Source organism: Lepidochelys kempii, chromosome 2 (genome assembly GCF_965140265.1).
Source record: "Lepidochelys kempii isolate rLepKem1 chromosome 2, rLepKem1.hap2, whole genome shotgun sequence".
Taxonomy (NCBI): domain Eukaryota; kingdom Metazoa; phylum Chordata; order Testudines; family Cheloniidae; genus Lepidochelys; species Lepidochelys kempii.
Window position 1 is genome coordinate 75328750 of NC_133257.1, and position 22760 is coordinate 75351509.

Here is a 22760-nt window from a genome sequence, read left to right on the forward strand (position 1 = left end):
ATGTTTTCAAAATATTATCCACAGTGACTCCAAGATCTCTTTCTTGAGTGGTAACAGCCAATTTGGATCTCATCATTTTGTATTATAGTTGGGATTATGTTTTCCAATGTGCATTACTTTGCATTTATGATCATTGAATTTCATCTGCCATTTTGTTGCCCAGCGACCCAGTTTTGTGAGATCCTTTTGTAATTCTTCGCAGTCTGCTTTGGACTTCACTGTCTTGAGTAACTTTGTATCACCTCACTGTTTACCCCTTGAATATGTTGAGCAGTACTGGTCCCAGTACAGATTCCCGGGGGACACCACTATTTACCTCTCTCCATTCTGAAAACTGAAAAACAGATTTTGATAAATGAATGGGGGGGAGCTCCCTTTTATGGACACCTAGCCAGCCAGTTAGCTATAAAACCCCTGTTAGTAGCTGTTCTATACTTGCTTTACCTGTAAAGGGTTAAAAAGCCCATAGCTAAAAGGAAGGGAGTGGGCACCTGACGAAAAGAGCCAATGGGAAGGCTAGAACTTTTTAAAATTGGGGAAAAACTTCCCCTTTGCTGTCTGTGTTATTCTCCTGGCGAGAGAGACAGGGCTGGAACTATGCTGTAAAAAGCTTTGGGCCAGCTATGAAAAATCACCAGGTCATACCTAGAAATTACTCATTTGAAACCCCAGATATGTAAGTAGATCAGGAAATGTCTAGGAAGATGCGATTAGATTTCTCTCTTATTTCTTTATGGCTTGTGGACTCCTCTGTGCTAATCCTAGGTGCTTTTGTTTTGCTTGTAACCTTTAAGCTGGACCTCAAGAAGCTATCTTGATGCTTAATCCTTGAAATTGTTTTTTTTTCCAAATCTAGCAAAAAGCCTAAGTTAGAGGATGTATTTTCTTTTTTTGTTGTTGTTACTAAAATTTATCTTTTTTAAGAACAGGATTGGATTTGTGTGTCCCTAAGAGGTTTGTGCACATCTTGTTTAATTAGCTGGTGGCAACAGCTGATTTCCTTTGTTTTCTTTTTCAGCTCTTCCCCAGAGGGGAGGTGAAAGGGCTTGAAGGTACCCCACAGGAAGGAATTCCCAAGTGTCCTTCCTGGGTCCTCAAAGGGGTTTTTGCACTTGGGTGGTAGCAGCATCTACCCATCCAAGGTCAGAAAAAACTTGTAACCTTGGGAGTTTAATACACGCCTGGAGTGGCCAGTATTATTTTTTAGAATCCTTGCGGGCCCCCACCTTCTGCACTCAAAGGGCCAGAGTGGGGAATCAGCCTTGACACTGATAACACATGACTCCAGCTGTAGTCCCACTGAAATCAATGACACTACTTGTGGAGTAAAGTATTACTCCCTTTGAGAATGGGTATTTCAGTCTGGCCCAGAGTGATTGTTTTCAGTTTGAAGTGTGCATGCAAAGCCAGAAAAAGTTTACATCAAATGAAGGATCACATTTAGGAAGAATATTAGATTGATACAGCTCAGAAAGTGCCTTGCTGTGGAACAGAGTTGAAAACAGATGTGTGGGTATTTCCTGAGTGGTGTACAAATTGTACACCATTGTACATCACTATGTGTACCTACTTATGGACCAAGAGCCTGGTTCACCACTGCTTTACTCCAATTTTACATAGGTAAATTACATAGATTTCAGTGGAAAACAATTATTTAAGTGAAAATACACTAGCATAAAACTGGAATCAGACAGCTGTAAATCAGGGCTCAAGGGAGCAAACTGAAGCGTAGGCATTGTCCGAAGGGTATGTCAGCCTTCACAATTTACAGCCCATAGATTTCAGGGTGTCCTATAGCCCTCAGAATTTGCAACCCATAGATTTTATTGCCAGAAGCTAAGATGGCTAACAGGCACATTTGGAGGCAGGTGCAAAAGGTGGGTTGACGGTTTCCTGCTGACTTTGCCAATTATTGTACATTGCCTTGCATTACCTCCTCCATCCTTCTTTCACTCCTGCTGCTGTCCTCCTTGCATCTCCTGGATCAGCTGTGTGTGCTGTGTTAATGGAGGGGCCCCGGCACCTTCCCAGTTCACAGTGCCACTATGTGCTAAGCAGGGGTAAGCCTGAGCCAGCTCAGCCCCAGCCACCTGCACAAAGGCTTTGCAGTCTCTGCCTGGCTTCGAAGGAGTGATTTTGTTTTTCTGAGCATTGCCCCCATTTTGGGTCTCTCTTAAGCACAGCACATGTTGGCAGCTGCAGCACAGTGGAGGGGATTCCCTCTGAGTTAAGGATCCACCGACCAGGATTTCATTTCTCCCGCATCCACTTACTGTGTGTGCTATCTGCAGCCTCTTTGCTGGAGGTGCCCTGATTTCTCTCTCACACACACACCAATAGACAGCAGCTGAGGATCAGGTTCTCAGTCTCTGCAAAAGTGCTGGAGATGGCCTCATTTCTCCCACGCTGAGCATCTGACATATTCTGTGCTGGAGCTGTCCGTATTTTACACCCACCCAGTTACCCTCCCCTCTGTTCCAGAAGTTACTTATTTTCCACCCTCAGACTGCGTGTGTCATTCTCTCTGCTGGAAGTGTCCTCCGACTCCCTCTCCCACTGCATGTAGTACATCTTCTGTGTCGGACGCGCCCTTATTTCTCCCACCTGCTGTGGGTGTAATGTAAGGTCAAATTTTTCGCATAGTGTTGCTTAAAGCACCTAACTCCATCCTTAGGAAACTGTGTAAAAGTGGCCTGAGTTTTGGAAGTTCTGGGCATTCGCAACACCCCCAAAAGTGAATGAGAGCTGCAAGTTCTCAACACCTCTAAAAATCAAGCCATTTTACATAGGTGCCTAGATGTGAAGTTAGGTGCGTTACTTGTGAACCACACTTGGATATTTTGGTTTTCATGTTTTAACTGGAGTTGGAGTTAATGCATCTAAAATATTCCTAGTTCTCCTATCACTGTGACAGGTAGGCCTCAATTTATAAGATCAACAGTCTGTGAAACCAAGCTGTAAACAGAGTTTTTTTCGATTGAAATATGTGTTTATTACTCCTTTCTTTAACTAAAGGTATGTCTACACTGGCGGAGTTACAGCACCGTTCAGAGAGCACTGAAGGGAAACCACTGTTGTGTGTTCACACTGTCAGCTGCCTGTGCAATAGCATGTTCACACTTGTGGCACTTGCAGTGGTATTCGGAGCGGTGCACTCTGGGCAGCTATCCAACAGAGCATCTCTTCCTCTTCTGCCGCTAAGAGTTGTGGGAAGGCAGAAGAGGTTGCGGGGCATCTTGGCTCCTGTCCCAATGCCCCGTGATGCATTGCTTCGCATCCCCGCAATCCCTGTGCTTCTGTCTGCATTTGGCACCATCCTTCAACGGTTTGTATACTGCACACTCTGCTACGCCTTTTTGGTCTGCAGGAATGGATCCCACACTGTTGACCAAAATTCTGCTCGCTCTGACTAACATGTCACAAGTGGCAGTGGAGTTATTCCTTAAACTACAAAGGCAAGAGGAGTGCGACATTGATCTCGCCACACATAGTAGCTATGACACGAGATTGCTTGTGACATTCACGGAGGTGCTGACCACAGTGGAATGCTGATTTTAGGCTTGGGAAACAAGCACTGAGTGGTGGGATCACATCGTGATGCATGTCTGGGATGACGAGCAGTGGCTGCAGAACTTTTGGATGAGGAAAGCCACATTCATGGGACTGTGTGATGAGCTCATCCCAGCCCTGCGGTGCCAGGACACGAGAATAAGAGCTGCCCTGCCATCAGAGAAGTGTATGGCGATTGCACTTTGGAACTGGCTACTCCAGACTGCTACCAATCGATCGCTAACCAGTTTGGAGTGGAAAAGTTGACTATTAGACTCATGTTGACAGAAATGTGCATGGCCATTAATTGCATCCTGCTCCGAAAGACTGTGACTCTGGGCAGTGTACATGGCATTGTAGATGGCTTTGCACAGATGGGCTTCCCTAACTGCAGAGGGGCAATAGATGGCACGCATATTCCAATTCTGGCACCAGACCACCTAGCCACCGAGTACATTAATCTCAAGGGGTATTTCTCAATGGTTCTCCAGGAGCTTGTGGATTACCGTGGGCGTTTCACGCAGGCTCATCCAGAAAGGTGCATGATGCACGCATCTTTCGGAACACTGGCCTGTTCTGGAAGCTGCAAGCAGGGACTTTCTTCCTGGACGAAAAGATCACCATAGGGGAAGTCGCAATGCTCATTGTGATCCTGGGAGACTTTATCTACCCCTTAATGCTGTGGCTTATGAAGCCATACCCGGGGCACCTTGACAGCAGCAAGGAGTGGTTCAACAACAGGCAGAATTACTGTTGAGTGTGCTTTTGGCCGTTTAATGGCCCACTGGCACCGCCTATATGGGAGGCTGGATCTGGCTGATGACAATATTCCTATCCTTATAGCCGCATGCTGTACAATCCATAATATTTGTGAAGGGAAGGGTGAAAGCTTCACTCAGGGATGGATTGCTGAGGCTCAGTGCCTGGAGGCTGAATTTGCACAGCCAGAGACCAGGGCTATTAGAGGGGTATATCACAGGGCCATAAGGATCAGGGATGCTTTGAGGCAGCAATCTGAAGATGAAAGCCACTAATATTTGTTGTTATGCTCAGTAGTGCAGTGCTTGTAATGCTAGGAGGTGATTGTGATTGGTGCAGATGGTGCACTATGAAGGTGTAAGAAAATTGCCTATTGCTTTGCAGGGCTCCATTTGCTTTGAATTAGTGGAATAAAGATTGCTTTCAAACCAAAACAATTCTTTTATTAAAAAAGAACAGAGGAGAGAGACAAAAAAAAACAACACTTCAGCACTGAGGGGGATGGGGGAAGGGAGGGTGCCAGTAGGAGGTGGGGTCCTGGGACCGTTAAAGATTTGTGTATAGCCAGGTATCCTATCCAGCCTTCTCCTTTGGAGTACAGTGCAGAGGTTACTGTACTTCAGCAGGGCTACACTGCAGAGGGACGGGTGATGAGTGCAGTGGGTACTGGGAGTCCACAGGGCTGGACTGGAATGCAGTGGGTTCAGACTGGAGCCAGGAGGTTGAGAAGAGTGTGTCTGGGGGGACGCATGGGAAAGAGTTTTGCGACAGCGGCTGCAGGGGAGGACGGGTGTTGAGCTGCTCGGTTTGCAGTGCTAGTAGAGCCTGGAGGATTTCTGCTTGGCGCCCCATAACGTTTAAGAGCCGCTCCGTGGCTTCGTTCTGGTGCGTTGCGTTCTCCTTTCGGTCCCTCTTCTCGGTGTCCTGCCACTCCTTCAATTCTTGTTTTTTGGCCACGGAGTGATGACATCACAGACAAAGTCCTCTTCAGTTCTTCGTGGCTGCTTCCTAATTCTGCGCAGCCATTCAGCCGCTGATAACAAAGAGGGAGGCTGGGCTGTCAAAGTCATATCTGTGAAGCCAAAACATAACATTTTACAGAAGCAGTATTGTTTGCAACACACAGACCAATGATTTAAAACACAGCCACTATTCACATACCGGTCACTAACTGGCTGACCTCAGGCAAGGATACATGAACCGCAAACCCCCCAAAATGGTGAGTAGCCGCAGGGGCAGGGTAAATCATTGTTTCCAGACCCTACGGGACACTGGCCATCTGACTCTTGGAGAGAGCCAGCACTGGGGTGGGGAGGGGCTTATAATCATTCCTGTCTCCACGTTTTCCACAGGCTGTGTTCATTATGGAAGATATCTCGCTGCTGAGGGTGAGCAGGGAATCAAGGGAGGGTCTTTTCCAAGACTGTGGCTTCCGCCCTGGCCCTTCTGCGACTCGCCTGTGTGCCACAATGGTCCCCACCCCCAGTGACAGCAGAGTGGTGCAGGAAAGTTACCGTTAATGAAGCAAGAAACAAAGCAGCTCTGCCAAAGAACCTGCGGCAGTGGATTGCCCAGTATCTCCAAGAGAGTTTCCTGGAGGTCTCTGAGGCAGACAGACAACAACCTGTTCCACCACTCAGACTAGGCATGTGGTGGTATACACATCATACAGACACAAGCCTGCAGTCTGCAACCCTCCTGCCCCCAACAACTCGCTTCAGTGATTCAAAAAATCAAATCCACTTACCAGGGGCCTCCTCTCCTGTTTGCACTTTGCCAAGCTCCGACAGCTGTGACTGGCTAGCCTTCTCTGGAGTAGAGAAGAGCTCCTGGCTGCTTGCATCTCTGACCTCAGAGTCATCCTCTGCCTCTGGGTCCGCCTGCCCCTCCACATCCTCATCCAAGATTTCCTTCTGGCTCCATCCACTCCACCAGCACATGAGCCACTGAAGTATCCACAGGGGCCTTCACAGTGGAGGTGGGGTCACCACTGAGAATCACATCCAGCTCTTTGTAGAACCAGCAGCTTGTGGGCGCAGCACCGTAGTGGCAGTTTGCCTCCCGTGCCTTGTGGTAGGCCTTCCACAGCTCCTTCACTTTGACCCTGCACTGTAGCGTGTCCCGGTCATGGCCCCTTTCTGTCATGCATCATGAAATCTGTCCATAGGTATCATAATTCCTACAGCTGGAGCGCAGCTGGGACTGGACAGCCTCCTCTCCTCAAATGCTGATGAGGTCCAGCAGCTCAGCATTGCTTCAAGCGGGGGATCGCCTGCTGCGTGGAGCAGGCATGGCCACCTGGAAAGATGCGCTGAGACCATTGCACGCATCACCGAGCAAACAGGAAGGGGATTTTCAAAATTCCCAAGGAATTTACAGGGTGGGAATAACGGATGGTCACCTGAGGGCAGGGCAGTAGAGTTCAAACCAATGACCAGAGAGATGAAAACAGGCATTGTGGGACACCTCCTGGAGGCCAATTGCAGCACTGTAATCGACCAAGGTGTCTACACCGGCACCACGGCGCTGTACCCCCGGTGCAGAAAGCTGTAGGCCTCTCGTCGGAGTGTTTTTTTTTTTTTTATAGTGCTGCAGCTGCGCAGTTTCTCCACACTAAGTGGCTTGGCAGTGTGCACACCTTGACTGTACAGAAACTTGCAAGTGTAGACAAGGCCTAAGACTTTGTTACATATTAGCAGTTAAAGTAGCTATATTATTTTTAGTGTGCCAATAGTTTGTTTTTCTCAGTACAGACCACAGTACAAAAAACCTTTTGTAGTGGTAAACAACCATTTTTTCATGGTTTGTGTGTGTATAAAAAGATCTTCTGTACTTTCCACAGCATGCATCCGATGAAGTGAGCTGTAGCTCACGAAAGCTTATGCTCAAATAAATTGGTTCGTCTCTAAGGTGCCACAAGTACTCCTTTTCTTTTTGCGAATACAGACGAACACGGCTGCTCCTCTGAAGACTACAGGATGAGGCACAACCCCTGTCCCCGGGAATTTACCATCTAAGTGTTTATAGTATTTAACATTAAGAATTGATTAGTATGTGGATATTTAAGAATTTGATTGATAATATGTTAGCAAGAAAACAAGGACATCTTTTATAATCTTTCCATTGATTTTATTTTTCTCTCCCCAAAATGAAAAGGTCTGGCTGGGTTAATATGTGCAGATTGCATCGGTAACCAGTGTGATCTAAGGCTTTCTCCCAGCTGTGGGAGTTAGAATAGGAACTTTAAATAGTCTTACCAAACTAATGGCTTTGCAGCAGCTGTATGAGATTTATGCAGAAGATTATGGCAGCCTCCAGAGAGGGCAGAGGGCATCAAAACCACATTGCAATGGACGTTTAGTTATTTGCTTGCAGTGTGAGGCTACAGTTGCCTACTTAGGAAATATCAAGCAGCTGCTCTAAGTATTGCCTATTCTGTTCCAAGAAAAGTTTTTAAAATGTTTAAAAACTGTGTGAGTTCTTAAATATTTCTTGGAGGTGGAAAAACCAAGAGACATCCCTGTCTTCTGTTTCATGTTGTAGTTGTGTGACTACCCCAAGTTCAGTTATAAAAGGCTCACTCCTGTGCCACACCAGTTCTACCATGGTGCCAGAGAGAATAAAGACTCTCAGGGGAGGATAAAGGACACTCAAAATGTTTTGTAGAAAAAAATAAATATTAACCCTTGCAATTAGAAACTTAGAGCACAAAGCTGGAAGCACAGAGTTACAAGTGGCTGTGAGAAAACAGATTGTTTCATTAAATTATTTTCCTTTAAAACAATTAGATTTCAGCTTGTCCAAGAGGGTATATTTTTAAGAGGGATACATTAACTAGAAATGTTATTCAAGACTTACTTGCTTTTGCATTTTATCTTCAAGAAATAAGACACTCATGACTGATCCATATCATTTTTAAAAGAGCAAGAACTCTGTAGACCCATACAATTGTTATTGAAAATCTATGTGTAAGTATATTGTTATTATTGTTTATTATTTGTACTAAGCCTCTAGAGGTCTCAATCAGGATCTGGGTCCCATTGTGCTAGATGGTATACAAACACAAACTAAAAAGACACAGTCCCTTTCCCAGTTTACAATTTAAGCACTGAAATAATCAATAGTAACAATATGGGGCTGCATGTAGCCTTTCATTAGAACCTTGCTATTTTGCATGCCACAGGTGAGCCAGCCAGATAAATAGAAGGCAACATTTGATAAGGGAAAATGAAGGTAAATGTATATAACAGTAAATCCTGTCTAAACTCTAGGGACTCATTAGTAATGTTTTATTTTTAAAATTAAAAAGTTGAAATTTTTAATCAACTCTAGTCAGCTAACTTTTGAGGCAGTGTTGACAACATAGCTGAGGACAATAGTGGAAAGTTAATAAATTGACTTACCAGTACCTGTCATGAGATATTGTCATTTCTTTTCTCTTCTCTTCTGGGTTCAAGCCTGTAAACCTCCATCGCTATTAGTAGTCCTTACTGACAGGCTTATGCTAGTGACCCCAATGAGTAAGAATTTTCAGTATCAGATTCTGTGATGGGATGTTCACCCACACCCAGCCCTGCCAAGCTGGCTCAGAAGGGACTTATTAACCATACAGGCTGGACATTGGGGAGAGCCAGGGATTGAAAAAGGCTTATTGATGATGAAGCTGGGTCTGAGCAGGCTGAGCAAGTACAAAGCCAAGAAGTTTGTAGCAGAAGGGGACTGTAGAGAGAGAGCGTCTGCAGTCAATCTCCATGCACAGAAAGGTGGGTAGGAGGAAATCCAGAGGGTAAAAGGCCTGAGATCCTAGCCCTGCAGGAAGGTTTTACCCAGAGATACTGTGGAGAAGAAAGCCTGTGGAAGGTAGAGTGTGAAGAAGCCCAGGAAAAGAACAGCGAGGGTGGAGACTGTGGAGACCTTGGCTGCTGATTATAGGGTTTATGGACTAGAACCTTGAGTAGCAGGTAGCCCCAGGTTCCCCTACCAGCCACTGGGAAAGTAGCACGGACTTAGAATTGGTACGGAGGACTGCCTGAGATGGCATATGGACAGTTTACCTAGCTGGGCTTTGATACCCTGGAAGGGAGGGGGTGCACGGAACAGACTGTATAGTAACCTGGTTGGAGGGCTGAGTCATGAAGAGAGAGCACCTTGAGTCCTGGAGAGTGAGAAGGGGCCACAGGATGAGCGAGTGACAGAAGAGGGCTCTAGACCAGATGATAGCTGATCTCCAGACCCAGCCATGAAGAGGTTGCACTTCAGTTAGTGTACTCTGTTACAGGTTCCTTTTCTTCTTACTAGCAGGTAAAGGTTTGTCTCTTTACACAGCACACTAAACTTGGACTCTGACTCTGGTTTAAGCCCACACAGAAATCAGTCAGACTCTGCCAGAAACCCCTCTGACTCAAGTCAACTGCAAGGGAGGTGGGTCAGAACCAGAGTCCCACTGTCATGTGTGACAAAGCTCAGGCATTTTGCCATGTGGACTCAAGTCAGGTCGCCAGACTCAGATCTTGAGCCCATTAACACTACGTTACAATCTCCTGGGACTGTGCTTCCCAGTCTTTCAATCCCAAAACTTCCCACTCATTTCCTGGAAAGTAAAAACAACCTCCTGGTTTAAATGCAGCTGCTCAGCATTCAAACCTTCATTTCCATGTGGCGTGGTCAACTGGGAACACAGTCAACCCTCATTTGCCTTAGCCTAGCTAATTCTAAGAAGTTTTGCATCAAGTGCTAGCTGGCCAGAGGAACACTGCCGGATTCTGGTTAACTTCTGGTTTGAGGTGAGCAAGACATTCTACTTCAGCAATAGCACAAGAAATCATCATCATCTTTACATAACTATATCTGAGTGGTTGGAAGTGCTGGGGATCGACCAGACAGCAGAAAAATGCAGAGAGTGAAACAAGCTGCTGCAAATCAAGTACTACGAAGTTTAGGATGCTAGCGACACCTCTGGGAACTCCCAGTCTTCCTGCCTCTTTTACAAGGAATTGGACTGGTTATTGGGAATGGTAGCAAGCACTGATCCCAGACTGATGCAAGACAATCTACTGCACAGGGATAGTAACCTTATAACTCCCACCCCCTGTTCCAGGCACCACCCGAGGAGAGCGAGCCACCAGGTGAAGGCCAAGAAGTGACCCTGGTGCTGAGGCCAGTACCCAAAGAGGCTATGCTGCTGGAGCAGCTAAAGCACATTTTAGGTTTGTAATCAAAGGAGCTGTTTGGGAATGGCCTTGGGGAGCAGCCTGCTGCAGAACCAGCATCAGAGCAAGCACAAGTGCCTGGTGAGTTTCTGCCACCAAGTTTGTTATGATTAATATATGGCTGGGGGGGATTTCTGGCAGATGGGCCTATAAAGTTATTAATATGAGCAGGGTTTTTGATGCGCCTCTGTCCATGGCAGAACCTATGCCATTTCCCTAGTGCCCCCACCTGCACCACATGAGATTCAAAATGGACACCGGGGAATGAAGAAGAAAGTTAAACACGCAGTTATGACATTTTTATAAGTTCCTCATGGATATGAGTTTGGGTTGTGGTGTCACAATTAGCTGTACAGACCCCTCCGGTCTAATACAGCACACCTTGTAAATCTGCCTTGCCTGCACTGTCCTGGACCACCTGTAAACTGAGTCCCAATAAAATCTGGCTGGTATGAGTCCAAATAAGACTAGAGTGTGTGTGTTTGGTCCATCACTGGCTTTAAAGAGTCCCAATTACATTGGAGGGTGGCAGTCTGTGTTAAAATACCCCAGGGCTGGCAAGAAGTTGAGTTTGTGCATGGACGCAGGTGCTTGGAAGGAGGCTGTATTGCATATCTGTTCTAATCAGCATTTTGTTGCTTTTACAATGAATTTTTCATCCATTGAAGGCTGGTGATGAAAGTGAACATCTCCTGGAGCAGGAACTCCAGATGGTTGGTTATGTTCTGAGGCAGGGCATATTTATTAGGGCTGCCTCTAACTTATGAGCCCCCTCCATTCTGAGATATGCTGTCACTAGACAGCTAAACATCTTCTTACCATACACAGATGTCTGTCCTTTGCTGGCCTGGAACAGAAGTTTATGCTTCCACTCAGGAACCTCCAGAATATCAATGTTCTCCAAAGCTTGCCCTGCCTGAGAAGATGGAAGAACCATAGCTAGTAACTAGACCACTCATAAGTAAGGTTACGTTTATATCACAAAAAGAAAAGGAGTACTTGTGGCACCTTAGAGACTAACCAATTTATTTGAGCATGAGCTTTCGTGAGCTACAGCTCACTTCATCGGATGCACGAAAAGCTCATGCTCAAATAAATTGGTTAGTCTCTAAGGTGCCACAAGTACTCCTTTTCTTTTTGCGAATACAGACTAACACGGCTGTTACTCTGAAACCTGTTTATATCACAGAATCCATGACTTCCAGAGACCTCTGGTACATTCTCTGCTTCAGCCCCAGGGGCTGCAGGATTCTGGAGCTGGCAGCCAGCAGGGCCCTGGCAGCGTTCTAGCAACAGGCAACTCCCTGCAATGTTCCAGGGACAGGTGACAGACTCCTGAGGGCAGGGCCTCCTTAGGCATATGCAGCTGCGTAGGGCCCCTGAAAATTTGGGGAACTGCTGGGTCTTAGTGTCCACCCTCCTGCCTCTCCTATCCCTGTTCTGACCCTTCCTGCAGGCTCCCACAGCTGGCTGCTGCAGCCTGGGGAGTCTTCCTCAGGAGGGGATCTAGTAGTTAAAAGTGAAAAAGCCTCCAGCCTGCCAGACCTATTAGCACAACATTGAAACTGTTAAAGAGCCATTCAAGAAGTAATGAAGCCATTTAACAGGCATTTGCCAACCCCCAGGTATATACTGTCAGTTTCTGAATTTACTGACAAAAAACAGTTGTGCATTACTGTAATATTTGCTCAGAACATGGCAGTCTACAGGACCTTAGTTTACAATTTGCTTTAAAAATATTTAATTAGTCTGTTGAAGATTATAAAATCACATCTCTAAAAAATCCTTGCATAGATTTTTAGATGCACAATCATCTTTAGCCTTAAGTGCTTGGATTTTCAGACCTATAGTTTTTTAAATAAAATCTTTCAAAAGACCACCCTTATCTAAAATACACATTTTAATTACTATAGTAAAAAAACAAAAACAAACAAATTTACTTCCAAAGTCTTCCTGTCCATCCCTGTCTCCCTCATTAAACAGAGCCTTTAAAGGGACAACACCCCTTTCCTTCCAGATAGCTGGATAAAGAGTTTCCCTTTCTTTAGTTCTGACTATCTGATGAACTAGTTTTAAGAGAACTCTCCAGCAAAATCAGTACCTTAGTAAGATATAAAATCCTTTGTTATGCCTAAAATCTTTAGAAACATTTTTTAAAGTTGGTGAAATTTCATAAACATGTCTATTGTTATGGAGATCACACAAAGTCAATTAGGTTTCAGAGTAGCAGCCGTGTTAAAGCAATGAACATTGTTATAAACACACTAAACCTCTGTGACTAATTTAAAATTATGTCTTTGTTTCAGTGAGTTAAATATGTAGTAATCTGGAATGATTACTTTATGAAGGTTTAAGAGTACATTTAAAATATAAAAATCAGCTTAGAAATACTGATTAAGAAAATGTAAAACAGAGAAAAGCTGCATCATGTATTCCATAATATTTAATGACAGGTTTCAGAGTAACAGCCGTGTTAGTCTGTATTCGCAAAAAGAAAAGGAGGACTTGTGGCACCTTAGAGACTAACCAATTTATTAGAGCATAAGCTTTCGTGAGCTACAGCTCACTTCTTCAGATGCATATCGTGGAAACTGCAGCAGGCTTTATATATACACAGAGAATATGAAACAATACCTATTCCCACCCCACTGTCCTGCTGGTAATAGCTTATCTAAAGTGATTTCCAGCACAAATCCAGGTTTTCTCACCCTCCACCCCCCCACACAAAATCACTCTCCTGCTGGTGATAGCCCATCCAAAGTGATAACTCTTTACACAATGTGCATGACAATTAAGCTGGGCTATTTCCTGCATAAATCCAGGTTCTCACATCCCCCCCACCCCCATACACACACAAACTCACTCTCCTGCTGGTAATAGCTCATCCAAACTGACCACTCTTCAAGTTAAAATCCAAGTTAAACCAGAACATCTGGGGGGGGGGGGGTAGGAAAAAACAAGAGGAAACAGGCTACCTTGCATAATGACTTAGCCACTCCAAGTCTCTATTTAAGCCTAAATTAATAGTATCCAATTTGCAAATGAATTCCAATTCAGCAGTTTCTCGCTGGAGTCTGGATTTGAAGTTTTTTTGTTTTAAGATAGCGACCTTCATGTCTGTGATTGCGTGACCAGAGAGATTGAAGTGTTCTCCGACTGGTTTATGAATGTTATAATTCTTGACATCTGATTTGTGTCCATTTATTCTTTTACGTAGAGACTGTCCAGTTTGACCAATGTACATGGCAGAGGGGCATTGCTGGCACATGATGGCATAGATCACATTGGTGGATGTGCAGGTGAACGAGCCTCTGATAGTGTGGCTGATGTTATTAGGCCCTGTGATGGTGTCCCCTGAATAGATATGTGGGCACAGTTGGCAACGGGCTTTGTTGCAAGGATAAGTTCCTGGGTTAGTGGTTCTGTTGTGTGGTATGTGGTTGTTGGTGAGTATTTGCTTCAGGTTGCGGGGCTGTCTGTAGGCAAGGACTGGCCTGTCTCCCAAGATTTGTGAGAGTGTTGGGTCATCCTTTAGGATAGGTTGTAGATCCTTAATAATGCGTTGGAGGGGTTTTAGTTGGGGGCTGAAGGTGACGGCTAGTGGCGTTCTGTTATTTTCTTTGTTAGGCCTGTCCTGTAGTAGGTAACTTCTGGGAACTCTTCTGGCTCTATCAATCTGTTTCTTTACTTCTGCAGGTGGGTATTGTAGTTGTAAGAAAGCTTGACAGAGATCTTGTAGGTGTTTGTCTCTGTCTGAGGGGTTGGAGCAAATGCGGTTGTATCGCAGAGCTTGGCTGTAGACGATGGATTGTGTGGTGTGGTCAGGGTGAAAGCTGGAGGCATGCAGGTAGGAATAGCGGTCAGTAGGTTTCCGGTATAGGGTGGTGTTTATGTGACCATTGTTTATTAGCACTGTAGTGTCCAGGAAGTGGATCTCTTGTGTGGACTGGACCAGGCTGAGGTTGGTGGTGGGATGGAAATTGTTGAAATCATGGTGGAATTCCTCAAGGGCTTCTTTTCCATGGGTCCAGATGATGAAGATGTCATCAATATAGCGCAAGTAGAGTAGGGGCTTTAGGGGACGAGAGCTGAGGAAGCGTTGTTCTAAATCAGCCATAAAAATGTTGGCATACTGTGGGGCCATGCGGGTACCCATAGCAGTGCCGCTGATCTGAAGGTATACATTGTCCCCAAATGTGAAGTAGTTATGGGTAAGGACAAAGTCACAAAGTTCAGCCACCAGGTTAGCCGTGACATTATCGGGGATAGTGTTCTTGACGGCTTGTAGTCCATCTTTGTGTGGAATGTTGGTGTAGAGGGCTTCTACATCCATAGTGGCCAGGATGGTGTTATCAGGAAGATCACCGATGGATTGTAGTTTCCTCAGGAAGTCAGTGGTGTCTCGAAGGTAGCTGGGAGTGCTGGTAGCGTAGGGCCTGAGGAGGGAGTCTACATAGCCAGACAATCCTGCTGTCAGGGTGCCAATGCCTGAGATGATGGGGCGCCCAGGATTTCCAGGTTTATGGATCTTGGGTAGTAGATAGAATATCCCAGGTCGGGGTTCCAGGGGTGTGTCTGTGCGGATTTGATCTTGTGCTTTTTCAGGAAGTTTCTTGAGCAAATGCTGTAGTTGCTTTTGGTAACTCTCAGTGGGATCAGAGGGTAATGGCTTGTAGAAACTCGTGTTGGAGAGCTGCCGAGCAGCCTCTTGTTCATATTCCGACCTATTCATGACGACAACAGCACCTCCTTTGTCAGCCTTTTTGATTATGATGTCAGAGTTGTTTCTGAGGCTGTGGATGGCATTGCGTTCCGCATGGCTGAGGTTATGGGGCAAGTGATGCTGCTTTTCCACAATTTCAGCCCGTGCACGTCGGCGGAAGCACTCTATGTAGAAGTCCAGTCTGCTGTTTCGACCTTCAGGAGGAGTCCACCTAGAATCCCTCTTTCTGTAGTGTTGGTTGGGAGACCTCTGTGGATTAGTATGCTGTTCAGAGGTATTTTGGAAATATTCCTTGAGTCGGAGACGTCGAAAATAGGATTCTAGGTCACCACAGAACTGTATCATGTTCGTGGGGGTGGAGGGGCAGAAGGAGAGGCCCCGAGATAGAACAGCTCCTTCTGCTGGGCTGAGAGTATAGTTGGATAGGTTAACAATATTGCTAGGTGGGTTGAGGGAACCATTGCTGTGGCCCCTTGTAGCATGTAGTAGTTTAGAAAGTTTAGTGTCCTTTTTCTTTTGTAGAGAAGCAAAGTGTGCGTTGTAAATGGCTTGTCTAGTTTTAGTAAAATCCAGCCACGAGGAAGTTTGTGTGGAAGGTTGGTTTTTTATGAGAGTATCCATTTTTGAGAGCTCATTCTTAATCTTTCCCTGTTTGCTGTAGAGGATGTTGATCAGGTGATTCCGCAGTTTCTTTGAGAGCGTGTGGCATAAGCTGTCAGCATAGTCTGTGTGGTATGTAGATTGTAATGGATTTTTTACCTTCAGTCCTTTTGGTACGATGTCCATCTGTTTGCATTTGGAAAGGAAGATGATGTCTGTCTGTATCTGTACAAGTTTTTTCATGCAGTTGATAGATTTCCACTCCATACGGCTAAATGCAGTGCCTTGCATAATGACAGGTTTCAGAGTAACAGCCGTGTTAGTCTGTATTCGCAAAAAGAAAAGGAGGACTTGTGGCACCTTAGAGACTAACCAATTTATTAGAGCATAAGCTTTCGTGAGCTACAGCTCACTTCTTCAGATGCATATCGTGGAAACTGCAGCAGGCTTTATATATACACAGAGAATATGAAACAATACCTATTCCCACCCCACTGTCCTGCTGGTAATAGCTTATCTAAAGTGATTTGTTTAGCAAGACAGCTGACTCACCCTTACTACAAAGTTTTTGCAAATAAATGTCTGGCAAACTTCAGGGCATATCAAAAAACCTGTGACTGACATTTTTTTATTCCCAAGTTTAATTAGGTACCTTCTGCATGTCCATTCTGCGTGAGGGAAAGGGTACGGGGGTCTCTGTGGGTAACTGTGACTCTCCACCAGCATGATGCGGGCCGGGCATCTTGTTATCCTTTACTGCCTCTTCCCTCCCCCCACCACTGGGCTGCGAGCTCAGGCTGCTGTCCGGCATAGGGGCACCAGTTTAATAATACTGTGTAGGGCCCCATAAATCCTAAGGACAGCCCTGCCTGAGGGGTTGCTCCTCAGGATTCCAGCGACGAGCAACAGCCTGGTGTGGGGGGAGAGGCGGGGGTTGCCTCAGGTGAGCGGCTGGGGGTGTCCCGTTTTCTCTTTGGGAAATATGGTCACCCTGCAGCTCTCAGCTGCTGTGGGCGGAGAGGGAACCCCACAGCTCCCAGCCACTGTGCTGGTGGGGGAAACCATGGAACCACAGCAGCAAAAGTCACAGACAGGTCACTGCTTCTGTGAATTTTTATTTATTGCCCGTGACCGGTCTGTGACTTTTACTAAAAATAACCATGACAAAATCTTAGCCTTACTCATAATGTAACCTTTCTGCCAGCTGGAGCCAGCAGCAACCAGGGCTGGGTTCAATATCTAGGGGGTTCCTTTCCATTGATACAACACAGAACTGGCTTGAGCTCCCATCCAGTAACCTGGAAAAATTACACCACCGCGGGTGCCTCTGAGAGGCAGTACTTCCCCACTCGCAAGCACAGAGTCTGCGTGTAGAAAAGAAACTTTAATAAAAGGAGGGAAGTAACTTTGTGTTAATTTGGGAAAACACTGCAAACAGGGTTCATAAATGAAAGACCTACCCCCAAGTAAGTTGGGGAGTGTCCTTTTCCCCTCAGGTTCTTAAATCCAGCAATCCAAAAGTCCCTTTTTATATCCCCAACCCTTCTCTGCACCCCACTCACAGTTGCTGTCCTTGGTCAGTGCAGACCCAGAGTTCACAGGTGCATCTGCAGATGTTTACCTTCCCAGCACCCCTGGGCCAGGGGAGGTAAAGAGGCACCTTACTTGCTCTGCTTCTCTGGCACTTGCTTGCCACCCCCTCTCTGCCAGCTGCCCTGGTGGCTGCTTGCCTGCACTGCCCCCCTCTGCCAGCTGCTCTTGGTGGCCACCTCTCACTTTTCTCACCATGCCTCTCCAGCTGCACCTCTCCAGTTTGCTGTCAGTCACCTTCTGATGCCACCTGCTTCTCTGTTGTGATCTCTTCACATCAGTCTCTTTGTAATTTTCAGCTCTTTGTAGGCAGGGCAGAAACCCACTCCTACCACAACTGATTTTAGCTCTGATTGAGCATTTAACATAACAAAGAGGCCTCTAATGAAGCCTATTTAGCTTTTTCTTTGAGGGAGGAAGGGGGATGAAAGAACAGGTTAAAAGAGTCCAGGGAGGACCCTTGAGGGAGAGTATACTACCTAGCTAGAACATATGTCCCTACCCCCTATTGCTTTTCCAGGGCTGTTGCATTTGAGCCCCTGGCTTAATGAGGTACTTTCAGCTGAGGGTGACCCCCTCATTTGGGAGAGGTTAAGCACAGTTCTGCTCCTCTTCATTCACACCATAACGACAACACATTGATAACAGCATTTCACTACCCCTGCACTCAGTACTAAAGTGATTTGTAACCCAACACCAGCCAGGGTTGATCACTTTAAGCAAAACACGGCTCTATCTGCTGGATATCTAAGGAGAGCAGGAGCAAACTGTATTTGCATGAACACACCTAAAGTCTCTCCCCCCTCCCAGCTAGCTGTCAGGGAAGAATTCATTCAGATCCTGGTTACCTCAAGTTCCACCTACCTCCTTCAGGAAAAAATGAAGAGGATATAAAAATCATTTCAGCTGAGTTTTAAGGCATGCCTTACCATGATGGGTGATGGTTTTCAGTGCTACTCCATAAGATGGCTGAAGTGGCCAGTGTCTTGTGTGACTAAAATACAGCCAATGGATTAAAAAGTTTCTTCATTTTTTTACCTTGAATTAAAGCAACCCCTGTTAGAAAGTGGGACATGTAACTTGTTTTTTTTATCCGTGGTCTGACAATAATGTGCTCTGTCTCTCATTTCCATGCCCTCCACCTCCATAGGGCAAACAGACAGCCTGGGGGAGTAGACCCACCTACTGCAAGCAAAGAGAAAGAGTCCAAGGTGAGCTGATGGGAGAGTTGCGAGATAAAATGAATTGGCAAATAAGAGTTCAAGAAGGGCCAAATGGACAAAAGGACAATGATGCAAGAAGGGTGGCGAGAGAGGCTGCACAGTGTGAGGAGATATCGGTAGATGGATTCATGGAGCATGACTGCCACGTGGGGGAGGAAACAGAGTGCAGTAGAAAGCTGTTTGAGCTATTACCTGTGCTCAGGGTTACCAGACTATGGGCTCTAGGGCAACCTTCAGCTCCTGCTCCCGCCCAATGCCCTGAGTACCTTCCATGTTATCATGTGCTGCAGACTATGCAGCCTTTTGTCAATTCAGAGGATGGCTGGACCACGTCACAGGCAAAGATTACTAGCACGTGGAATTAAAAAAAAGGTACCCTCTGCATTCATTGACCCAGTCCAGCTGTGGCCTGTTCATTGGATCCACTCACTGCTAGGGGAGCCTCCTCCTTGCCACACAGGGGATCAGCCCTTTCTGGATCCAGTGCCCCCTTTCGCTGCTTGCTGCACGACCTGCCGTCTCTCTCCCACTCTCTGTGACTCAGGGTGCTCTGTCTTTGTGGCTTGGCCCTCTGGCCAGGTCACTATGGTCCTGCCCTACGGGGGTATCAAAGTCTTTCCTTACAAATGGTCTCAGGGAAATTCTCATTCACTGCCCTGATAGTGCCACTTCCCCAGTGGCTGTTAGGGGAATCTAGGCCCTGTCTCCGCTCCAGTTTCCAGCTCAGGGACCCTCTAATCAGCAACCACGGTCTGCACCATCCTCAGCCTTGCTGCCTTTTTCCTGAATCTTTCCTACACCTTCTGGCTCCCCCACTCTCTGGGTTTGCCAGCCCAAACTGCAGACTAAATTCCATATCCCCAAACACACCTCCCTTCCCCCAGGCACTGACTACATACCACTTCCCCGCATTCCCTTTCTGCTAACAGCTTCCTGGCTTTATAGAAGTCCTTTCTCCAGCTGGGCTCCATCATTAAGGCTTTCCTGTCAGCCTACCTATCCCCCTGCTTTCTTGCAACCTTATAGGTTAACTGGCCCCTCTGGCCTACATTAACCCCTTCAGGGAGAGTATGGGGAACACTCCTTATCATACCTGTACGTACAAAACACACAAGAAAGGCCAAGGGGAACAGAGGGGACTCCCAGGAATAGCTGGACATGTTATTTGGGAACCTGAACCTTTCATTATTTTGGTACTGAGTTTGTTTATTAAACTCTGTTTTGATGGAAACTGGTCTGTGCTTTGAGTTCTTATGCTGGTAAGTAAATACCTATATAAAATATGGGGTTGATTTTACACAAGGCTGTAACAGCAAGTTTTATTATTTGTAATGTTAAAAGTGGCACCAACTGTAAAGAATGTCATCACATGCCCTTCTCAATATTTTTTGTAATAAAAATGTATACACTGTCATCATGATAATCTATAAACTGAGTTTATGGCCAGTAGTGATCAGATTTATGAAGATGTTATCCACGTGTTTATGGAATTCATGTTACCAACACATTTACAAAATTCTTTCCGCAGCTGCCCCATACCCATACACAGCACAATCTCAAATATTGTTTCATTCCCTGATTTCCATCGTGCACATGGTTACAGGACCAGTCAGTTTCCCCCAGTGTTCTGCGCATGGTCGGTGGAGACAGCAGGCCCAATAATGTGGACTACATTAACACTGGCATCCAAATGGTTCTGAAGGCAGAGCCAATGGGATTTCAGTCTGCCATATGCACATCCACCCCATCCTCAGAGTATGTTTTCATAAGAAGTGGCAGCAGGGGGTAAGCAGGGTTACCTAGAATAACAGTGGGGACAATGACTCCTTTTATAACAATGTCATTCAATGTCATTCATTCCCAGCTTGTCCATGAAGGCAAAGTCCCGATCTCAAGAACACCCTGGCATTATGCACCCTGCCAGTGCATCCCAGGTTAGTGACCATGAAACTGTCCCTGTGGTTGAGCAGGGCCTGCACACCAATGGAGCAGTACTCTTTGCAGTTTATGTGCTCTTTGCAGAGGGCAAACTATAGGCATGTGATTTCCTGGTGCAGTTTAGAAAGGCCATTATCTCAAAGCCACCAGTAATTTCAGGAACATTTTTAACACTGTGGGTACATCACAGTCCTGATTGCTTGCAAATCTCTGCCCCAACACCTCCCACATTTGATTTGGGAACTACAAACTGGTTAGCCATGGACCTGTAACTGTCTAGGGTAGTCAGCTTCCAGATAACTATAGCAATCTGCTTCTGGACCAGCATCGTCTCCCTCATGTGGGTGTCCTTGTACTGGAGGGTGGAGACAGGCTAGTCACAAACCTCCAGGAACATCTGCTTCTTCCTGTGAAAGTTCTGGATCCACTGTTAGTCATCCCAGGTCTGCATGACAATGGATCCTCCTAGTCTGTGCTTATGGCCTTGCTCCAGAAGCACCAGTCTACATGGGAGGAATCTGCAGCTAAGGCAACAGGCATGAGCAGCATCAGCTGTGTCAGAGTATGCTCTTTCCAGAGATGCCTTCGACAGTTCACAAACAGCTGCCAAAATGTCCAGGAGCATCTCGCTTTGTTTCCCAAAATAGGACTGAGAGCATGAGGTGGAGAAGTTCTTCCATGGGGCAGAAGCTGTGTTGATGGCTCCAGCTGCTGGGAGCATGCGGGGTCACATAACTCGGCTGGATGTGTTCCCAGGCTAAAACCACCCAAAGCACTTCTGGTCACCTCCCATAGGAGGGACAGATAAGTTCTCCCACAACGCACTATGAAACAAGCCCTAGAGTGGCTTCAGCTGGCACAGGTGCTAGAAACCCTGGGGTACTATAGAATACTCCCACAGAAGCTGAAGTTCCGACCTGGGTTTGTGTAGCGCAGTATGGATGCCCCAGCACGGTTGTGAGGCCTGCATGTCCAGTGCAGTGTGGTCGCTCAAGCACAGGCTTGGAAACATCAAGTCTGTAGGAAAGGGTCACACAACCCTGGGCTTAGTGTGCAGTGTAGACATACCTTGAGGTGCTAAATAAATTAACAAAGCAGTAATATATTCAAGACTTGTTTCTGTCAATATCTGTTGACTGAATTGGTCTAAACCCAAATCTGGATCAAATTAAATATATGAAATGAAATGTTAGAAACGCTTGTTTTTGTGATGTATTTAATGCTCATAGCAAGCTGCTGCTTTGTAGAATGTTGGCCATGGAGATCTGAATGTGAAAATGGTGGGGAAAGCCTCAGCTAGAATAATTCAGTGCAGCTCTGCTGAGTTCACTAGAGCTATTTACATCAGCTGAGGATCTGGCCTTACATTCAAACTGCTTTGATAGCACGGTCATAAAAGCATATGTGCATGGGGGAAAAATCATATTTTGTTGTATCCTTGTATCTTCCTTCCCTTCTTTTCCAGTGTCCATGACTTGAGAGCAGAAATGATGTCACTGTTCAGTGGCACAAAAGCAACCAGGCTGCAGTGAGATGCTGATTCTTCCTCCAATTTCTCCCTCCTTTCATGCTAGCCAGTTATTTTGGGAACACAAAGGGACGAAGTTTTTATTTTGTTACCACCATAAATCAGGGTTTGTGGAGAATTCCAGCTCTGTCAATAAGGAATGAACACACCCCATTGTCCAGACTGTTAAATCTAATTTGTAGAAGCATGGCATACGCATGCCACCCACCCCCCATCTTTTCACTGGTAAATAAAACAGGCAAAACACTCTGACTGTGGACTTGTGTATGTTTATACTTTTAAAAGCATATGAACTATGAAATCATTTCCTATGTAAACCCGGTCTCAATCTTCACAATTAAGTGGTAAGATTTAAATAAACACCTTTCTTTCTGTCATCTCTCTTGCACTCCTGATAGGGGTGGGAAGGATGGCAAAGGTGGTTTTCGTGCTTCCTCAGCCCTGGATAAGCTGAAGCCACTTCTGCCCCCAGCAAAAGCTGTAGCCCTGAGATTGCTCATCTAACACATGCTGGTGTGTAACAGGGCCCTAGATACTGTTACCCCAGTACGAATTGCTGGAGCACTCTGGTCATTCCCCCACTCCTGCCCCTGAGAGACAGGCAGATACCCACCCACACCCTCCAATGGTGGAAGGGTCCA

At 45.9% G+C, this 22760-nt stretch overlaps 1 long non-coding RNA gene across 1 annotated transcript; it reads left to right on the top strand.

The window, feature by feature from the left end:
- Positions 1 to 931: 931 nt before the first annotated feature.
- On the top strand, positions 932 to 22352 carry LOC140906736 (uncharacterized). Its single transcript, XR_012157225.1, has 4 exons — positions 932 to 1142; positions 18581 to 18641; positions 20518 to 20587; positions 22057 to 22352. It is a non-coding gene; the product is annotated as an uncharacterized lncRNA (long non-coding RNA).
- The last annotated feature ends 408 nt before the right edge of the window (positions 22353 to 22760 follow it).